We start from the raw sequence: 16,302 nt of genomic DNA, 5'->3' as shown, positions 1-16,302 counted from the left end.
CATTGTTTGGCAGAATTTAGTTTATTTGGACTACTTTCATTGTACATTGTACATCTTTTGTTTTTCTCCTTTGCAAACTATATAATATTTGCTTGTGGGCAGAGGTTTTGAATCCTGCTTAGTATTTCATTCTCCATCCAATGACAATAAGATAATAATAATAGCCTAATGATAACAATAATAATGATAATAATAATAATAATAACAATTGCCTGTTATATTTAAGTTTTTTTTTTGTTTGTTTGTTTGTTTTTTTTTACTATTTTTGCCTGCATTCTCTAGAAGAATTTAGTATCTTTGGACAACTACTATTGTATATTGCATATCTTTTTATTTTTGTTTTATTTATTATTTCCCCCTAAAATATATTTCTGCATAATTCTTCCTATATCTTTTATTTTAAACAGTTGCACTGAACATATTATATATTTAAATATATTTTTTATTTTTTGTTTGTTTGTTTGGTTTTTGCTGTTTGTTTTTTTCATGTTTATTTATTTATTTATTTTTTTGTCTATGCACAAAAGCTCCAAATCAAATTCCTTTTTATTTTAAAATCTACTTGGCAATAAACCAGATTCTGATTCTGATGATATGTTGTATTATAGCGGTACATTATATTTTGTTATACTGGATTACATTACATTCTCAGCATTATTATTATTACTTTCTTACAATGCACCCTATACTTTGTTATACCGCACACTATACTGTACCATACTAACCTATGTCATACTATCTACTGTCTTACACATCATTTTCTTCCTATATTACATTTCTGTTTTGCTATAGGAATACAGACAACACTAAGTGCCAATACTTGATCAGAGCATGTAATATTCTGGTGTCTCTGAATGCACCTTTTTTGTATCTTTAATGCTGTACCTGATTATGTACCTTGAAATGAGAGGAAGAACAGTTCTTTAGCCTGAACTTAGAAATGGATGATTTGTTGGAGGAAGAAATCAGTGACATGAACAGATGCTTTCTGGGGCACAGTAAGTCTTCTGTTGATAGAGTTGATATGCTTAACTGTAGGGCATATCCTGTTTCTGACAGATGACAGATACAGCAGTGCAACATTCCCTGTCAGGAGTTTAAGTATTAAAATCAGCTGCAGTGTCCAGGCTCCAATTACTTTTCAAATAAAAAGCCTTTTAATTAAGAGCCGCCTGAATCACATCTTTTACTGTCCAGTTTACGATGTATGATAAGCCAATGCTGACACAATGCAAAATGTATTCGCAAAATGATAACAGTGTTTCATTCATGATAATTAAAACATTCTTTGCTGCAACAAAAGTAAAAGAAGCAGGCCACGTCTAAAAAAAAGCTGCATGACATACTCAACTGATATTTTTAATTTCAAAATATAAATAAATAAATAAATAAATAAGAGAATAAATACTGCATGCTGAGCCTGACTGCGTCCCTCATTTGTTTTATTAATTCAACAGGAAATTCCAAGTACACTCTGACGTTAAATTGCAAAGATGTAATCTTTTGTTTTCAAAATAGAGGAGGAAAAAGAATTACATTATATGCTGAATTTTATCATCTCAGTGGAGAAATTCTGTCGCTTCCACATGAATACAAATCCAGTAAGATGGATTGCCTGCCCTTCACCTTAAATTACTTTGTTGGGCAAATGAAATAAAACAGCAAAACAGTCTCAGTTCCAGTCAGAGTCAGACACCTCCGTCCATCACAGCTGTCGAACGCATCAAATAACACACTGGGTACATTATAAAGATAATATATTGTGATACACTAATCATTTTTAGGTCATTTTGTGTCTCATTTTTGTTTGTTTTGCCTATTTTAAAGTCAGTTTGTGTCTCTTTGTAGTCATTGTGACATTTTGTAGGTGGATGCCAGGGGTGCCCCAACACTTTGGGCCCCGGGGCATGTACCCAGTGAGCCTGTTCAGTAATCCATCCATGGCTGTATCATATTATAGTTACATGATAATGACACTTCCCTGATGTTTGGTGAAAACTCTGCCATGCTAAAATGCATTTTTTTTAATCACATCAGCCCACTGAGACGATTCATTCTGGAATACTCTGCTCTGTCAAAGTCCAAGTCATCATGTGGCAGCACAGATCTGTATCTGAGAGTCATCTGGTTCTCTAAACTGTGGACATCCAAACTACTTCATCAAATGGATTTTTCCCCTCTGACAGAGACTGAGCGATAGATGGTGCTGGACTCTGTGCTTTCACAAAACACAATTGGACTGTGATGCTCAGTGCTACTGTGAATGCCAGAAATGATGCACCTAATCACACATAAAGTCTGGGAGCAAGAAGGTTACACTGCTCCGAAAAATGAGGATATCATTATCATGTCCTCATCCAGCTTTTCAATTTCCTGCCTAATTTCTGAGTCTACTTTTTCCTTCCCATCTTTCCTCCTCTGACCAAAACCCTCAACTCCGATTTTGGTCATGTCACCCACTTGTTTATCATAAAAAACAGTTAAAATGACAAAATATTGATATTATGATGGAATAAACTAATTAACCACCCCCCCATCACAGAGTAAAACTCACTCAGTGATTTGTGCCTGTCACACTTCCCCTGATCTCAGCTTGCAGCTCGAGGAGTTTTTAACTGAAGCCTGTCATCACCTCGGCTGTCTCCTCTGTGTTCCTCCTCAGCCGCTGCTTCATCGCATGTTTGAGCTGCCGCCTCCCCGACCTTTCAACAATTCTCAGGTAGACGTCGCTCATCTCGGGGCAGAACAGCTCTTCCCTGCTACCATTTCTTCCATCTTCCCAAAAAGCTTGTGTCCGTTTTCTGAGCTCATCTGCAAGTTTGTCTCCGTGTGTGAACAAAACCATGGTGTGTTTCCAGACGCTGGCTTCAAAGAGGTTCCTGCATGTCAACCTGCTGAGCCTCTCTAAACTTCAGGTCCAAGTGAACAACCACCAGGACAAAATGAAGCGACAGACCTCAGACTGCGTCTTTGTCCATCTGCCAGCCAGGATGTCGATCACTGTGACCAGTCTGCCAGCAACTTCCCCTTCCTCCACCTGACAGTTCTTACCCTGACAGGTAGCGAACACGCTCCACTCTTGACATGTGTGGCCCTTTCCCATCAGGACACCACTTACTAGTGCTCACTGGCTGCTATTAAAGGTGGGTGACTGTGGATATTCTCAGGAAGCCCACTTCAGTAAGCATAATAAATTGTTTGAAACGTTCATTTGCAACTCACGGCATCCCAGAGTGCATTGTGACTGACAGTGGCACTGTTTTTTTCAAAAGACTTCAAAATATACCTCAAAGGAAAAAGGCATTGCACACTGTGGTGTCACGACATGCTGGCCTCAGGCAAATGGTGAGTTGAAAGACAGAACAGGACACTGTAAGGCCATACGTGCAGTTCATTCTGAAGGTAAAGACGGGCGCACTGTGGCCAACCATGGCACCGCTCACTGTGTCTGCTGTGGCAGCTCAACTTAGGACCCAAATGCAAACACAACCAGGAAACAGGGAATGGTTAAAGGCAGTTTATTGTAGTTTAAAGAAGCGGGGCTGAAGGCTAAAGGCAGAGCAGTCTAAATCCGGAGGCAGAAGATGAGAACGAGGCTGGACGTGGCGGGTTATGGTTGAGGCTGGCGTGGTGAAACTGAGCCACAGAACAAAGTATGAATTGATGCAGAAGAGACTGAACGATCCGGCAGAGTCTGGATGTCTGAGCCGGGGTTTTATACTGCAGTGACTTGATTGTAGATGAGGTTTAGGTGTGAAGGTTCAGCACACTCAGGAGGATTGGCAGGAGGAGGGAACCAGGAGGCCATGCCCAGCAAACACAGAGACAAAGAATTCATCCCAGTATGCCTCCTCGACTCTTCTGTCCTCCATCCTCAACCACTTGACCCAGAAATCGATTGACACCCGCCATCTTGAAGGACATCTCAATTCATTTAATGTGCTCGGAGGATTCGAGAAGAGAGGCTTTCAGAGGAGAGGGAAGCGAGGATACATGAGTGCAGCCTTTGTGGAAGTCTTTTATCGACCGACACACCCACTGGAGTTTCATACCAGAGGGAAGACACATCAGAGATCAAACTCAAGTGTATCACTCCCAAGTTTTATATTTCATTTGTTCTCTAATTTGCCAATGACAAAAGGACCCCAAACATTCTTCATTTATTAGAAAGATTTCCCTCATCAACTTTTTTTATCGATACAATTAAACGTAGGGAGGAGTCTGTCTCTCAGCAAGAAACACTTTTACATCAGTGATCGTCACGTGAGGCTGATCATTCCTGAGAGTCTGGTTGATGAGTACAGAATTTTAATTTTGTTTAATAAAGACCATAGAGCTAAGACGCTAGGAAGAGATGCTGAAATCCAAACAGTGTCACTGGCCACAGTCGGTGTAATAGTGGCCGCTATTTAACCGCCAAATCAGAACTAGACCTCCTGAACTGTCAGGTGCAACCTACGGTCATCCATAGAGCCACAGATCTGACTACGTGTGTGTGTGCTGATTAGCTCAGACTGGCTGATAATGTTGGCCTGCCAAGTTTTCTGCTGGTCACAAGTAGACATGACACATCTGACACTGAAATGGGATAATTAGGCTACTCATTAACCGAACACACTGTGGCATTAGAGATGCCCATCCATCAGCTCTGACAGTCCCAACAAAAGCTGAACATTATGAGCCTCATCAGATTGTTGTGTTTTCTTTAACTCTGCCCACCACTGGTATCTGTTCACCCCTGGAGTGAAGAAACTGCTCTCACAATGCCAGACTGATTTACTTGTGACGCTAATGCTGGATGACTGAACCATACCTCTGAGGGCTTTTCTTTTGGCCTTGACTTGACTTTGCCTCAGTAATGCTCCTTCTTCCACTCCTCTTCTTCTCTCTTCAGCAGTCAGAAATTTCTTCTCATCAAGGACAAAACAGTCCCAAACATTTCCAGCCGCAGTCTCAGTACAGCTCTGTGATTTAAACACCATTATCTGCATTCTTGTTATCAACAACATGACATCTGTTTCCATATTGTTCTACTGGAAACCACAAGACCTCTCCCCTCCCATGTGCTCCTCTATGGTGTGTATCTCCTCTGGTGAAAACTGCACTGCTGTGTCTCCACATGTCTTCTTAAAGAAGCTCCATGTGTGTTGTCACTGCACATAAGTTTTCGGCATTAAAGGATGCATCTGCGTCTATCACCGGCAGGAACACGAGGCCCAGGGAGGCACGGAAACATGCTGCGCATCACTTCGTCTTTGAACGCGTCAGGAGTGTCAAACACAAGGAAGCCTTTCCACCAACCTGGTGTGTCAACAAGAGTTATTTCAGTTTTACCCACAAAACCCCACCGGGCCACCGAGTGTGCCGTTTCCCTTTCCATCTTCTTGCTTTTTTATTCCCGAGATGATTCCTTTCTGAGGTTTTTCCCAAGAGAATCATCTGGAGTTTTGGGATGGTTTCCATCTCTTCTGTCAGACGAAACAAAGTTTGATTAGTCGTGGAGTTTTTAGTGATAATGCATGTGTTTGTAAAGTACTGAGCATACGACTAGATAAATGAGACTTGGATTACACTGCGTGAGTTGTGTGAGTGTTTGTAAGAGGATGTTTCGATATAGTTTTGCTGTTTTTTAACACGATCCCTTGTGTTTACATTCATGAAGAATTTCTGCTTTTTTGGATTCTCCGTTCACCATGGAGGCATAGCCAGAAAAACATAGTTTTCTTCATGAATTCAATGTAACTCGCTGTGAGTAACTGATATACATTTGGACATTTTAGGGATGAAATATTGTTAAACGTCTGTTCATCCACCTTGTCGTAACTGCCATTGTTGTGCCTGTAGAATGAAAGTTTGTGACTCGTCTGCCATGTTGATAACAACAATCAGGCACCGCCCTGCCACCAGAGCAAAGATTTTTGTTTTACAGTTTAAAAGTACACTAAAATATGTTTCGGAAAACATCTGAGGTGAGAAGTCAACCCAGGTCTCACTCCGAAGTTGTCAAAATCCAGTGCTTGGGGCCGTGACTTGCGGCGTCAGCCACAGACAAAAAAATGCTGTCCTCTAACATCGGCATGATACGTGGCCGGTGGCCATTATAGTTTCACTAACAAAGAGCACACCAACAACATAAAGATTCTGAATCATTTATTGCATATGATGGATTATGGGATGAAGGGATGAGAGTCGAAAGGATGAAGGGATGAGAGATGAAGGGTTGAGGGATATGGGATGAAGGGATGAGGGATGAAGGGTTGAGGGATGTGGATGAAGGGTTGAGGGACGAAAGGATGAAGGGATGAGGGATGAAGGGTTGAGGGATATGGGATGAAGGGATGAGGGATGAAGGGTTGAGGGATGTGGGATGAAGGGATGAAGGGTTGAGGGTCGAAAGGATGAAGGGATGAGGGATGAAGGATTGAGGGATAAAGGATGAAGGGTTGAGAGTCAAATTGATGAGGGATGAAGGGTTGAGGGTCAAAAGAATGAAGGGTCGAAAGGATGAAGGGATGAGGGATGAAGGGTTGAGGGTCAAACAGATGAGGGATGAAGGGTTGAGGGTCAAAAGAATGAAGGGTCGAAAGGATGAAGGGATGAGGGATGAAGGGTTGAGGGTCAAACAGATGAGGGATGAAGGGTTGAGGGATGTGGGATGAAGGGTTGAGGGTCGAAAGGATGAAGGGATGAGGGATGAAGGGTTGAGGGATGAAGACTTGAGATTTGAATTGATGAGGGATGAAGGAATGAGGGGTGGAGGGTTGAGGGATGAGGGATGAAGGGTTGAGAGTCGAATTGATGAGGTCATTATAGTTTCACTAACAAAGACCACACCAACAAGATAAAGATTTTGAATCATTTATTGCATATGATGGATTATGGGATGAAGGGTTGAGGGTCGAATGGATGAGGGATGAGGGATGAAGGGTTGAGGGTCGAAAGGATGAAGGGATGAGGGATGTGGGATGAAGGGATGAGGGATGAAGGGTTGAGGGATGTAGGATGAAGGGATGAGGGATGAAGGGTTGAGGGATGTGGGATGAAGGGATGAGGGATGAAGGGATGAGGGATGAAAGGATGAAGGGATGAGGGATGAAGGGTTGAGGGATGAGGGATGAAGGGTTGAGGGTCGAACAGATGAGGCCATTATAGTTTCACTAACAAAGACCACACCAAAAAGATAAAGATTTTGAATCATTTATTGCATATGATGGATTATGAGATGAAGGGTTGAGGGATGAGGGATGAAGGGTAGCTGGCGAGCACTGTGATAAACATGTTGAGTCAGAGGCAGGAACACAGGAGGGATCCCGGGAGTGAGACTGAGTGGGGGAGTTGTCTCTTCGTGAGCTCGGCTTCGGATAGAGCCCCAGCTGGTTCCTGTATGCAGAAAGGAGCAGAGAAAAAGATGTAAGAGGCAAGATGGGATTGGGTGGGTGAGAAATGTGTCGAAGGGAAAGAGAATGCATCAAGTGTGCTTAAATACTGTTGGGTGGAAATGGGATGTGTTCGAGGCGTGGTCTTTGTTCCCGAACCTAGTTATAAAACTACATTTGACGGCATCCGGCAGCATCAGAGGGAAATGCAGTGGGACAAGAATGAAAATAAGGCAGTGAAGGTCTGAGTGGTGCAGGCGGAAGTGGTGATGGATGTGTCCATCAAACACTGACTTTCACCCAGAAGAGCAGTGTTTGTGTCCTGTAAGATTATAAAGCCAAATCCTTTTCTTTTTTCCAAAACCCAACCACATGTGTTTGTTGTTAATTGTTGTAAATTTCCTGTGAAAATGGAAATGTATTTTGAAAGAAGGCAGAACTTGACACGGTGTCCCAGAACGTCAACAACCAACGCACCTGTGGTACCTTACACGTCGTATCTGGATGTGGAAAGTCCATGACCAAACGTCGATATGTGACGAGGTTGGAGTGAGAATGTGTTGGAGAAGGTGGCAATGCAGTAACAGAATCTTGATTCATATTTGATCAGCGCTGCCTAGTTTGAGTGCTGTTTATATGCAGTGATTGACATGGTTAGAGACGCCTTGGCTCTGATTCATTGTTTTCTGTAGCAAATGCCAATAGAAGCACAAGGAGCTGGAGGAAGAACCAGATTTTTATCACAGATTCTCCGTCTCATGTAGGTCTGTGAAGATGTAGTAAAAGTTTCAGCAAATATGACAAAAAGTTATTTTATAAAAGTTACCAACTGGAGCTTTAAACACTCTTCCTGAGGAAATCCCCACAGGTGAGCAGCACCATGGTGTATCTCCAGATCTGCTCCCCCCCAGAGCTTCATGTGCTCCTCCACGGTCTTCCTCTGCTTCACAGAGAAAGCTGAGTCTATGGGAATAACAAGGAGAAAAACATTTAGTTTGGATCACACTTGGATCCGCTGAGTTTAAATCATCTGTGGGATCTCAGTGTGGGAGAGGGAGGTGCTCCCTCCTGGATCATCGACCACGACGGCTCCCTGTCTCGCCTCAGACCGAGCTGCTCTGGTTCAGCCACACCCACAACTTTCCTTTCTTAGCATGTTGTTGCCGGAAGAGCCCATCTCCCACCAACCTGGATGAGTCTGACCCCTGACAGGGTGAAGCTCTGAAGGAAAACTTCTGAATCAGATGTGAGGAAGTAGAGGGTGACAGTTTTACCAAAATGTCATGTTTCCAATAACTTTGTGAAGCAGCTTTCTTGACTTGATGTTAATGTACTTTGTTCTGATCAAACTGGTTTAGAAACTTTTATTAAAGTGCATCAGCAGATTTCCTCACACTGAGCAGGAGAACACAAAGCAATGATGAGAAAATCACCAAAACTATAATGACAAGGTTATCACAGCAGGTGCTCCTGCTGCTTTAGATAACTGACAGAAGAGGAGTGCTTTGGTAAACTTGTGCTTGTGTTGTTCCTCAGGGACTTTGTGGCACAGTTATTTTTGACTTTGTGTTTTTTTTTCATCCCTCTCATTTGAGAGACGGAGTCTGAAGAATAACACAAAGGTGAAACAAAACATTTTTAGAATGACCCAAAACCAAAACAAATTATTTTGAGGGAGAATGAAAAGAAGAGCTACATGTAAAAATATCAACACAATCAGCTGAGAATGACTCATCATGTTCCTTTGTCAGTTGTGCTGTGATTAGTGATATAAAAAATAACTAATACGGAAAATGCTAGTGACGAGACAAAACAGAAAGACCTGTATTACGTAATGCAGTCCAACACAATGACCAAACGCAACATTTATGTTGTTGTGGCTCTTAACTGTTAGCGTTAGGGTTCTACTGTATGTTCAGAGGCTGTCATTTGTAGTGGTGTCATACTGAACTGTATTATAATGAAAGGAGTTTATTATATTTTGTCCTCTTTGTTTGTGTATAGGTAGATATATACAGAGCGTATATGTAAGACTACAAACACCTAATTACAACACCACTGCAGCCTCAGATCTCACTATAGAGCCAAGTCACAAAGTCAACAACAATTCAAAATTTTGCATTTCACAAAAGCTGAATTTGTACATTGGAGGGCATATCAATGTTAGCAGGTTTCTAATGACTCAGTGGATGTGTCCAAAATCATTCACTATTCCCTACTCACTACTCACTATATAGGGAATTGCCTGTATAGAGGACTAGCTATATAGTGAGCTCATTAAAACACTTTCGGACACTACTCCGTCGCATAGTTAAGTACGTCATTACTGTCATTACTGTCATTTGTGTGATAAATACATAATACTGAGCATATTTTCCCACATGAACAAATACAAAAATAAATACACTTTCAGTTATTTTAAATCAAGACTGAACACCTTTTCTCCTTGCCGTTGCCTATTATTAAATCATATTAGAGGCTTTTGATTAATTCCTCGCACTGCACCGTAAGCTTTATTCTATATAACTTTTTAATTGTACTTGTATCTCCGTTTATAATAACGATTTTCCTCTGTAAATCCACCCCCAACTGCTGTTTTATCACCTTCATAAATGTCTTGCGCTCGCCATAAAAAACAAACTGCCAAACAAACTGCCAAAACCGGTATACTTAATTTCTTTCCTGTCCTTTTCGGTCCTTTTACAAACAAGAAAACGTGGAAATGCCAGCAAATGGCACCGTAGTTTTGTTCCTTCTTACAATTATCAAAATAATTTTAATAAGAAGAAAACACATTACCAGAGAGAGAAGGCTGAGACCTGCTGCTCTTGCTAGACTAGCAAGACGTCGTAGACTCGTAAGTGAAAAGATTATGCTAGGCCTGTACATTTAGGCTATATTTAAAATAGATACACAAACCATCATTTCTGAATTGTCAATGTAAACTTTCAGTGTCAGACCAGTGGTCAAATGACGCCCCCTCCTGGGGAAAATTAAACATGACAATTTTGTTTTTCACATCACATACAGCAGTGGTGTCTGCCGTCTGCTACTGGCACCACCGCAATGCATCATGGTACATATTGCTTGGTTAGTGACCATCGGTTGTACACTACTTTTCGCGCTGCACTGTGGGATACTATGAGTTCACTATATAGGGTATATTACACTAAACATTCGGACAGCACTACAAAATGGCGAACACACTATTTAGTGCAATATTTATTGAGTAGGGAGTGATTTCGGACACAGCCAGTGTTTACCCAACTGTTGGGGTGGAGATTCAACCCTCAAGGAAGGTGACTAATTGATGATTCAATGGTAATCAATGTTTAAAGTATCTCTATTGTCCCTCACAGGCAGTGGCAGTGTGCGGCCCTAGCACATTTGGTGTCCCGCTCACCAAAAGCTACATTTTACAAGATTACATTGAACACATCATGAGAATGTTATAATTTACCTTCACCCAATAATCATTTTTACGGAATAGAGTTTGACAAGTCAGCCAATGACTGCTTAGACGTAACATAGCATAAGACATAACTAGCTCTGCTCCGACTGATTTAAAACACTCATGTCATCATTTCACACCGATTTTTTAGTTTTTTTTTTTTTTATTTTCTTTGTCTCCACATCCACTCCTCTCAGTGGTGTAGTGGTAGTTGAGTGGGCACCAGAGACCTTTTGTTGTTTTTACATGATAATGATACAGGAGTCCATGTGGCATTGGATGGCTCGCCAATTTCCCTCAGAGAGCAGGTAAAGTGTGACGAGCTGCAGGGTGCCTTTGCTACATAGTTATGTTGTTGCTGGCCTTTTTCAGTGATCTGATTGGTCAGCGGTCAGGATGTTGACAGGCTGTGATCCGACACTCTGAAGTTAAACTGCTCTGGGGCAGGTTAGCTGTTCAACATCAGTAACCATGGTGATTTATCCCAGTAAAAAGAGAACCAGCTTCATAGTACTGAAAACCCAGAGTTAACCCTCAAGTTACCTTGCTAAACCCTGCTTCACAGTACAGGCCTCAGGTCTACATGTTGAACTGAGTCATTGCAGCTAAGAAAGTGGAAGCTTTGAGTTACTGCATCTCAAAGAGGGTGAAACTATGCAGCTACACTTGACTTCATCTTGATTAACTCACCAAGATTGTTTTTTTATTTTTACTTTTCTTCTCTTTTCACAGCCTCGAAAGTATCAACTGAACACGCCCGAGGGCTCTGCAGAGGTCACTGAATAAAGTCAGTCCTCAGGGAAAAAAAACATTTAAAGAAGACAAGTATACAGGCACAGTTTCTAGCCTGTCCGCACAGTCTGACTGTACACAGTGAGACAACAAAGCAAAAAGTGCCAGATAACTCTATGGCAGCCTAACAATGTGGTCTAACAGTTTTGTTTTTGCTTTCAGAATCTTTATGGAAAGTCTTTTTTTGGACCAAGTTTGAAGGTGAGATAGAAAAAGTAATAGCTGTATTAATGAACAGAGAGCTGAGCCAAGAGCAAGTCCAGTCAAAGTAACCTTTGCTCCTGTATTTCTTTGCAGCAGAGTTCAAGCTCACGTCAACACTACCATTTCTAAAGCGAGTCAGTTTTTCATAAGATTGAACCGAGCAAGTTTCTTTAGTGATGTTTTTGCAGAGGGCAGCAGATTTTCCTTCAGCATGTCTTGTTACGCTGAAGGACTGCTGTATTAATTTTAATCTCTGTCCTAACCACAGTCCTGTCACCTCTCTGTGCCAGAGCATATCTTTGGGAACTGAGACAAAAATTTCTCCTTAAACCCTTAAGACATTTTCCTACATGATTTTGGCAGAGTGACTGTGTCTGCAGTGCATGCATAATTTAGATGACACTGGATGATCTTGTGTTCGTTCTTTGTTGCCCGTACTTTTTGAGTTATACTGCCCATTATAATGGTCCCTCTAGTGAAGTCCTCACAGATAGAGAAATGTGCTCACTGACACATCCAGGATTTACAGCATTATGAGATTTGTTTTTGTCTCACATTTGCTGCTCACCACAATGTAAACCCTCCAAACCCTCCAAGCAATAAAAACTCAAAATAAAATGCTTGGTAGCTCTTTGGAATGAATTAAATCAAAACCAAAGATACATTGCATATGGTATGTATTTATTTTACAGTAATTTAATTTATTTGAAAGACATAAAATATAGTATATTCAAAGATGAGTCATGCAGTGCATCATACCGTTATAATTATCCTGACAGATACATAATGGTTATGGGTCTCTGTAACAAATGGCATCATTTAAATCCAGAGCCTAAATTAGCATCCGGTGGATTGAGAAATTATTCATCTTCCTTTAAGTCTTTCAATAGACTATTATGTGCATGCAGAATATGTGCAGAGTTGATATTTGATGTCTTGCCTCTGACTTCATTACTCCCCAAAAAGGATGCTCCAAGATCAGCACAGACTGCAGTGACTGGGGAGTGACTGTGGGAGAGTTATGAGACAAGGGGCTCCTGGGCAAAGACATAGCCTATACAAGACCCCTTCTACATAGGAGCATGACCCCCAGACTGAAAGATACACAAAAAGACTACAAACAAATTGCAAGCCATTTTCCTTTTGTTTTTGTTGTGATTTTGTGTCTCTGTACTTGGTTGTGATTTTGTTTTGTGTCATTTTGTAGTCGCTTTACATCTCTTAAGCAGCTAGAGAAAAGTTCAACTGAGTATATCATAAGCATCAGACAACAAAACAAAGCAAACAAGAATAATTACAGTCATGAAAAGGAGGAACTTACAATTAAAAACAAGATAAGAAAAAGAAAACAACAAATACGCTGGCACTGTAAACATATTGGAAAATATCATGGCGGCTAATCTAAAAATGTAATACATTCACATACAATAGATCTTCATCTAAAAAGAATCAACTTGTAAAAGTGGCTTGTGTGATTTTAAAATTATTTATCCATGCTGAATATTCAGGCCTTGCTTTTATCAGAAAATATAATGAAGCTTGTCTTTTTAGGGTAAATTTGTTCAGCTGAAACCATTTAAAAAAATTGCACCTATTCTGTGTCAGCATTTTGTAATATTGGTAATTGTGTGACGCTTTTGTAAAGGTTTGTATCATCTGCAAACAGAGTGATCTTTACAAACCACAGACAGACCACTGACATAAATAAATTTTTAAAAAAAACAAAAACGAGCAGTGGGCCAAGAACGGAGCCTTGCAGAACCCCTCGAAGAAGCCTGGGCTGTGTTGACGTGTGACATCAAAAACTACAAATTGTTCTTGAACCAGGGCAGGAATTTCACAAGGGCCACGAGGGCCATGGCTCTCATGGCCTCCCAATTTGGCCCTGTGCCCTTGAAAAAAATATCTGCCCTAAGGCCACAGTGGCCTTGATGCCCCGCCCGCACTGCCCCAGGTGATTTTGCGGTTTTCTCCTCTGCCTCTTTCCTGTCAACACAGCTTTGACACATGCGTCTATTGAGAAAAAAAACCCCACCCCTCACAGCACGCACACACAGACACACAAACTCAACAGCAGAGAGGCCACAGTGCAGATGAAGGGAATATAACTTCAAGATTACTCTAGTTAATGACAACTACGCTTGTAACTGTGAGTAGCCTAAGTGCAATAAAACCTCTGCCAGCCAAGCCAATACTCTGTCAATACATGTGATCAGCATGTAGAAAGCCATATTTCAATCCGCTCTGTCCGCAGTCTCTCATTCACCGCTATTATGATTTATGATCGCGGTCGTCACAAGCACATCGCGCTCGCGGTGCTAACAGCACTCTGTTAAAGACAAACTAAATGAAAGCTGTCTGTATGTAGGCTAACACTTTATCTGAAGATGCACCTGAGGCAGCGACCTGCAGACAGTGAGTGTCCTCAGTAGAGGAGGGACAGAGAGCAGGATGAATGACTGATACTGATGTCTGTCTTCATGCTGAGATAACGTGGCTTTCTTCACTCTGTATTGTGATGTCAGGAGGAATATTTATATTCCAGTGAGATATTATTGGGTTTTAAATAGTGACTTTGTTGTTGTAAACATGACTGTTGCTGCCATGGGCTGGATAAAACTATATCCTGTGTAAGTGACCTATAAGGAAAGCATCAGGAGGTGAGGTATGTGCATGTGTGTGTGCATGTGTGGAGGAGAGGAGAGAGGGAGATGCTGGTAGAGAGATAGTGTGTTATTAGATACTGTTAATGTCACTTATTATGCTTCTGTGCAGTGATAGCTCTTTTTAGTCTGTTTCTGCATCATGTTGAGGAGGGCCATGCCTGTATATATATATGCATGCAAAAAAAAAAAAAAGTGGATCGGTTGCTCGCTGCTAAAAATGTGGCCCATCGACATTATCTGGTTTTGAAATGCGGCCCAGTTGAAATAGTAATTGAATAGCCCTGCTGTAGTTTGTTTGTTTGTTTGTTAGCTGTCTAACAACACATCAAAAATAATTGTAAGCCAGTCTTGTTCAGTGAATCAGTGTATCATGTACACTCAAAAAATATTTAGGCCTAATATTTAAGATTGTTTGCTTATAAATACATTAACCTGGTTGTTCTATATTTAAAACACATTGGGTTTATTAGTGCTATTAAATAAATCACATTATTACTTATTATACTCATTATTGTTACTTGAGCTTGTTTTATTTATTCATTTCACAGATAGTTATACATCCTTAGTCCTTAAATTAAAGGGGCAATAAGCGAAATTCATCATTTCTAGATTAAAGGAATTAAAAAAAATGCTATGTGAAGAACTAGAGGTGTAATTTCATCTGGAGTATAGCATGACCTCACACAGCCTCTCTCTATGTTGATCTCCAGCCCATTGTTTACAAGCCGGTCCGGCTGCGCGTTCATGTACGTTCATGTGAATCCCCCGGCGTTTCAGTTGTGTTAGGTGTGTAGCCTGGCAGCCCAGCTAATTTGCAATTAGCATTGTAAAATGTAGCCCGGCGGGCAGTCTGGCAGCTGTGTTTAGCTATTCTCCTGCCTACTTCAATGATGATGGTACCTGTAATAAATGTAATATATTTGCTGAGATGGAGGCGAGGCTCAGTGACTAGAAGAGCTGGTAGAAGCGCTCCATAGCTGCAAGCTACTCCAGTAGCCGTAGTAGCTCTATTGCTAACTGTGGGAGCTAAAGCTAACATTCCTCTCTTCTCCGCGAGCCGGAAGCCCGCCAGGCTCATGGGCTCACGGTGAAGAGTTGGAACGTTAGCATAACAGCCGACTAGTGCTAAGGCTAATGTCCCCACACCAGAGCTAATGCTAACAGGAAAGCAGGGAAATAGCTAAACACAGCAGAGAACGAGAGTGAGTGAAAGACATTGCTAACTGCTAAACTAAGTTGGCTGTTTAGGTTTTATTTCCTCGCCCCTGTGCTGAGTGAATCTGCCTACAGTGAAAGCGGGAGCTAACCAGTGCTTCCTCCTCAGACTCCACTTCACTCAGCTACTAACACACCCAGTTAGCCTCCGTATGGATCCAGCCGGAGCACCAAGCCCTGGTTTGTTATTCAGGTTAATGTGGGAAGAAGCAGCAGGTATATCGGGCAGCTGAGTGAAGCGGAGCCTGCGGAAGAAACACCAGGACCGTCTGGATGTGATAGTCCGTGGAGGTGCTGCGGCACTCGGCAGAGGCAGAGGGAGGAGTGGCTCATGCCACACTTTGTTTTTCTCTACAGGCAGTGCACAACAGCGAACCTAGTGGTGAACGATTTCGCTTATTGTCCCTTTAAATTCATTATGAACGTGGACTTAAAATCATTGTTTTACTGTATGGCCTTGCTGCCCTGGCTTTTGGCCTTTGTGCCCTCAAAAAATTGACAACACAATTGCCCCTAAAATGACGAAATTCCAGGCCTGTCTTGAACTACCTCACAGGTTTCACTCCATCTGGTATTTCCTATGTGCTTCAGGTGAGCG

General features: G+C 41.5%; 1 pseudogene; it reads right to left on the bottom strand.

The window, feature by feature from the left end:
* Window positions 1-2,132: 2,132 nt before the first annotated feature.
* On the bottom strand, window positions 2,133-10,448 carry LOC125895366 (uncharacterized; annotated as a pseudogene).
* Between the last annotated feature and the right edge of the window lie 5,854 nt (window positions 10,449-16,302).

Source organism: Epinephelus fuscoguttatus, linkage group LG10, assembly GCF_011397635.1.
Source record: "Epinephelus fuscoguttatus linkage group LG10, E.fuscoguttatus.final_Chr_v1".
NCBI lineage: Eukaryota > Metazoa > Chordata > Actinopteri > Perciformes > Serranidae > Epinephelus > Epinephelus fuscoguttatus.
This window is presented reverse-complemented; position numbering and strand designations above follow the sequence as displayed.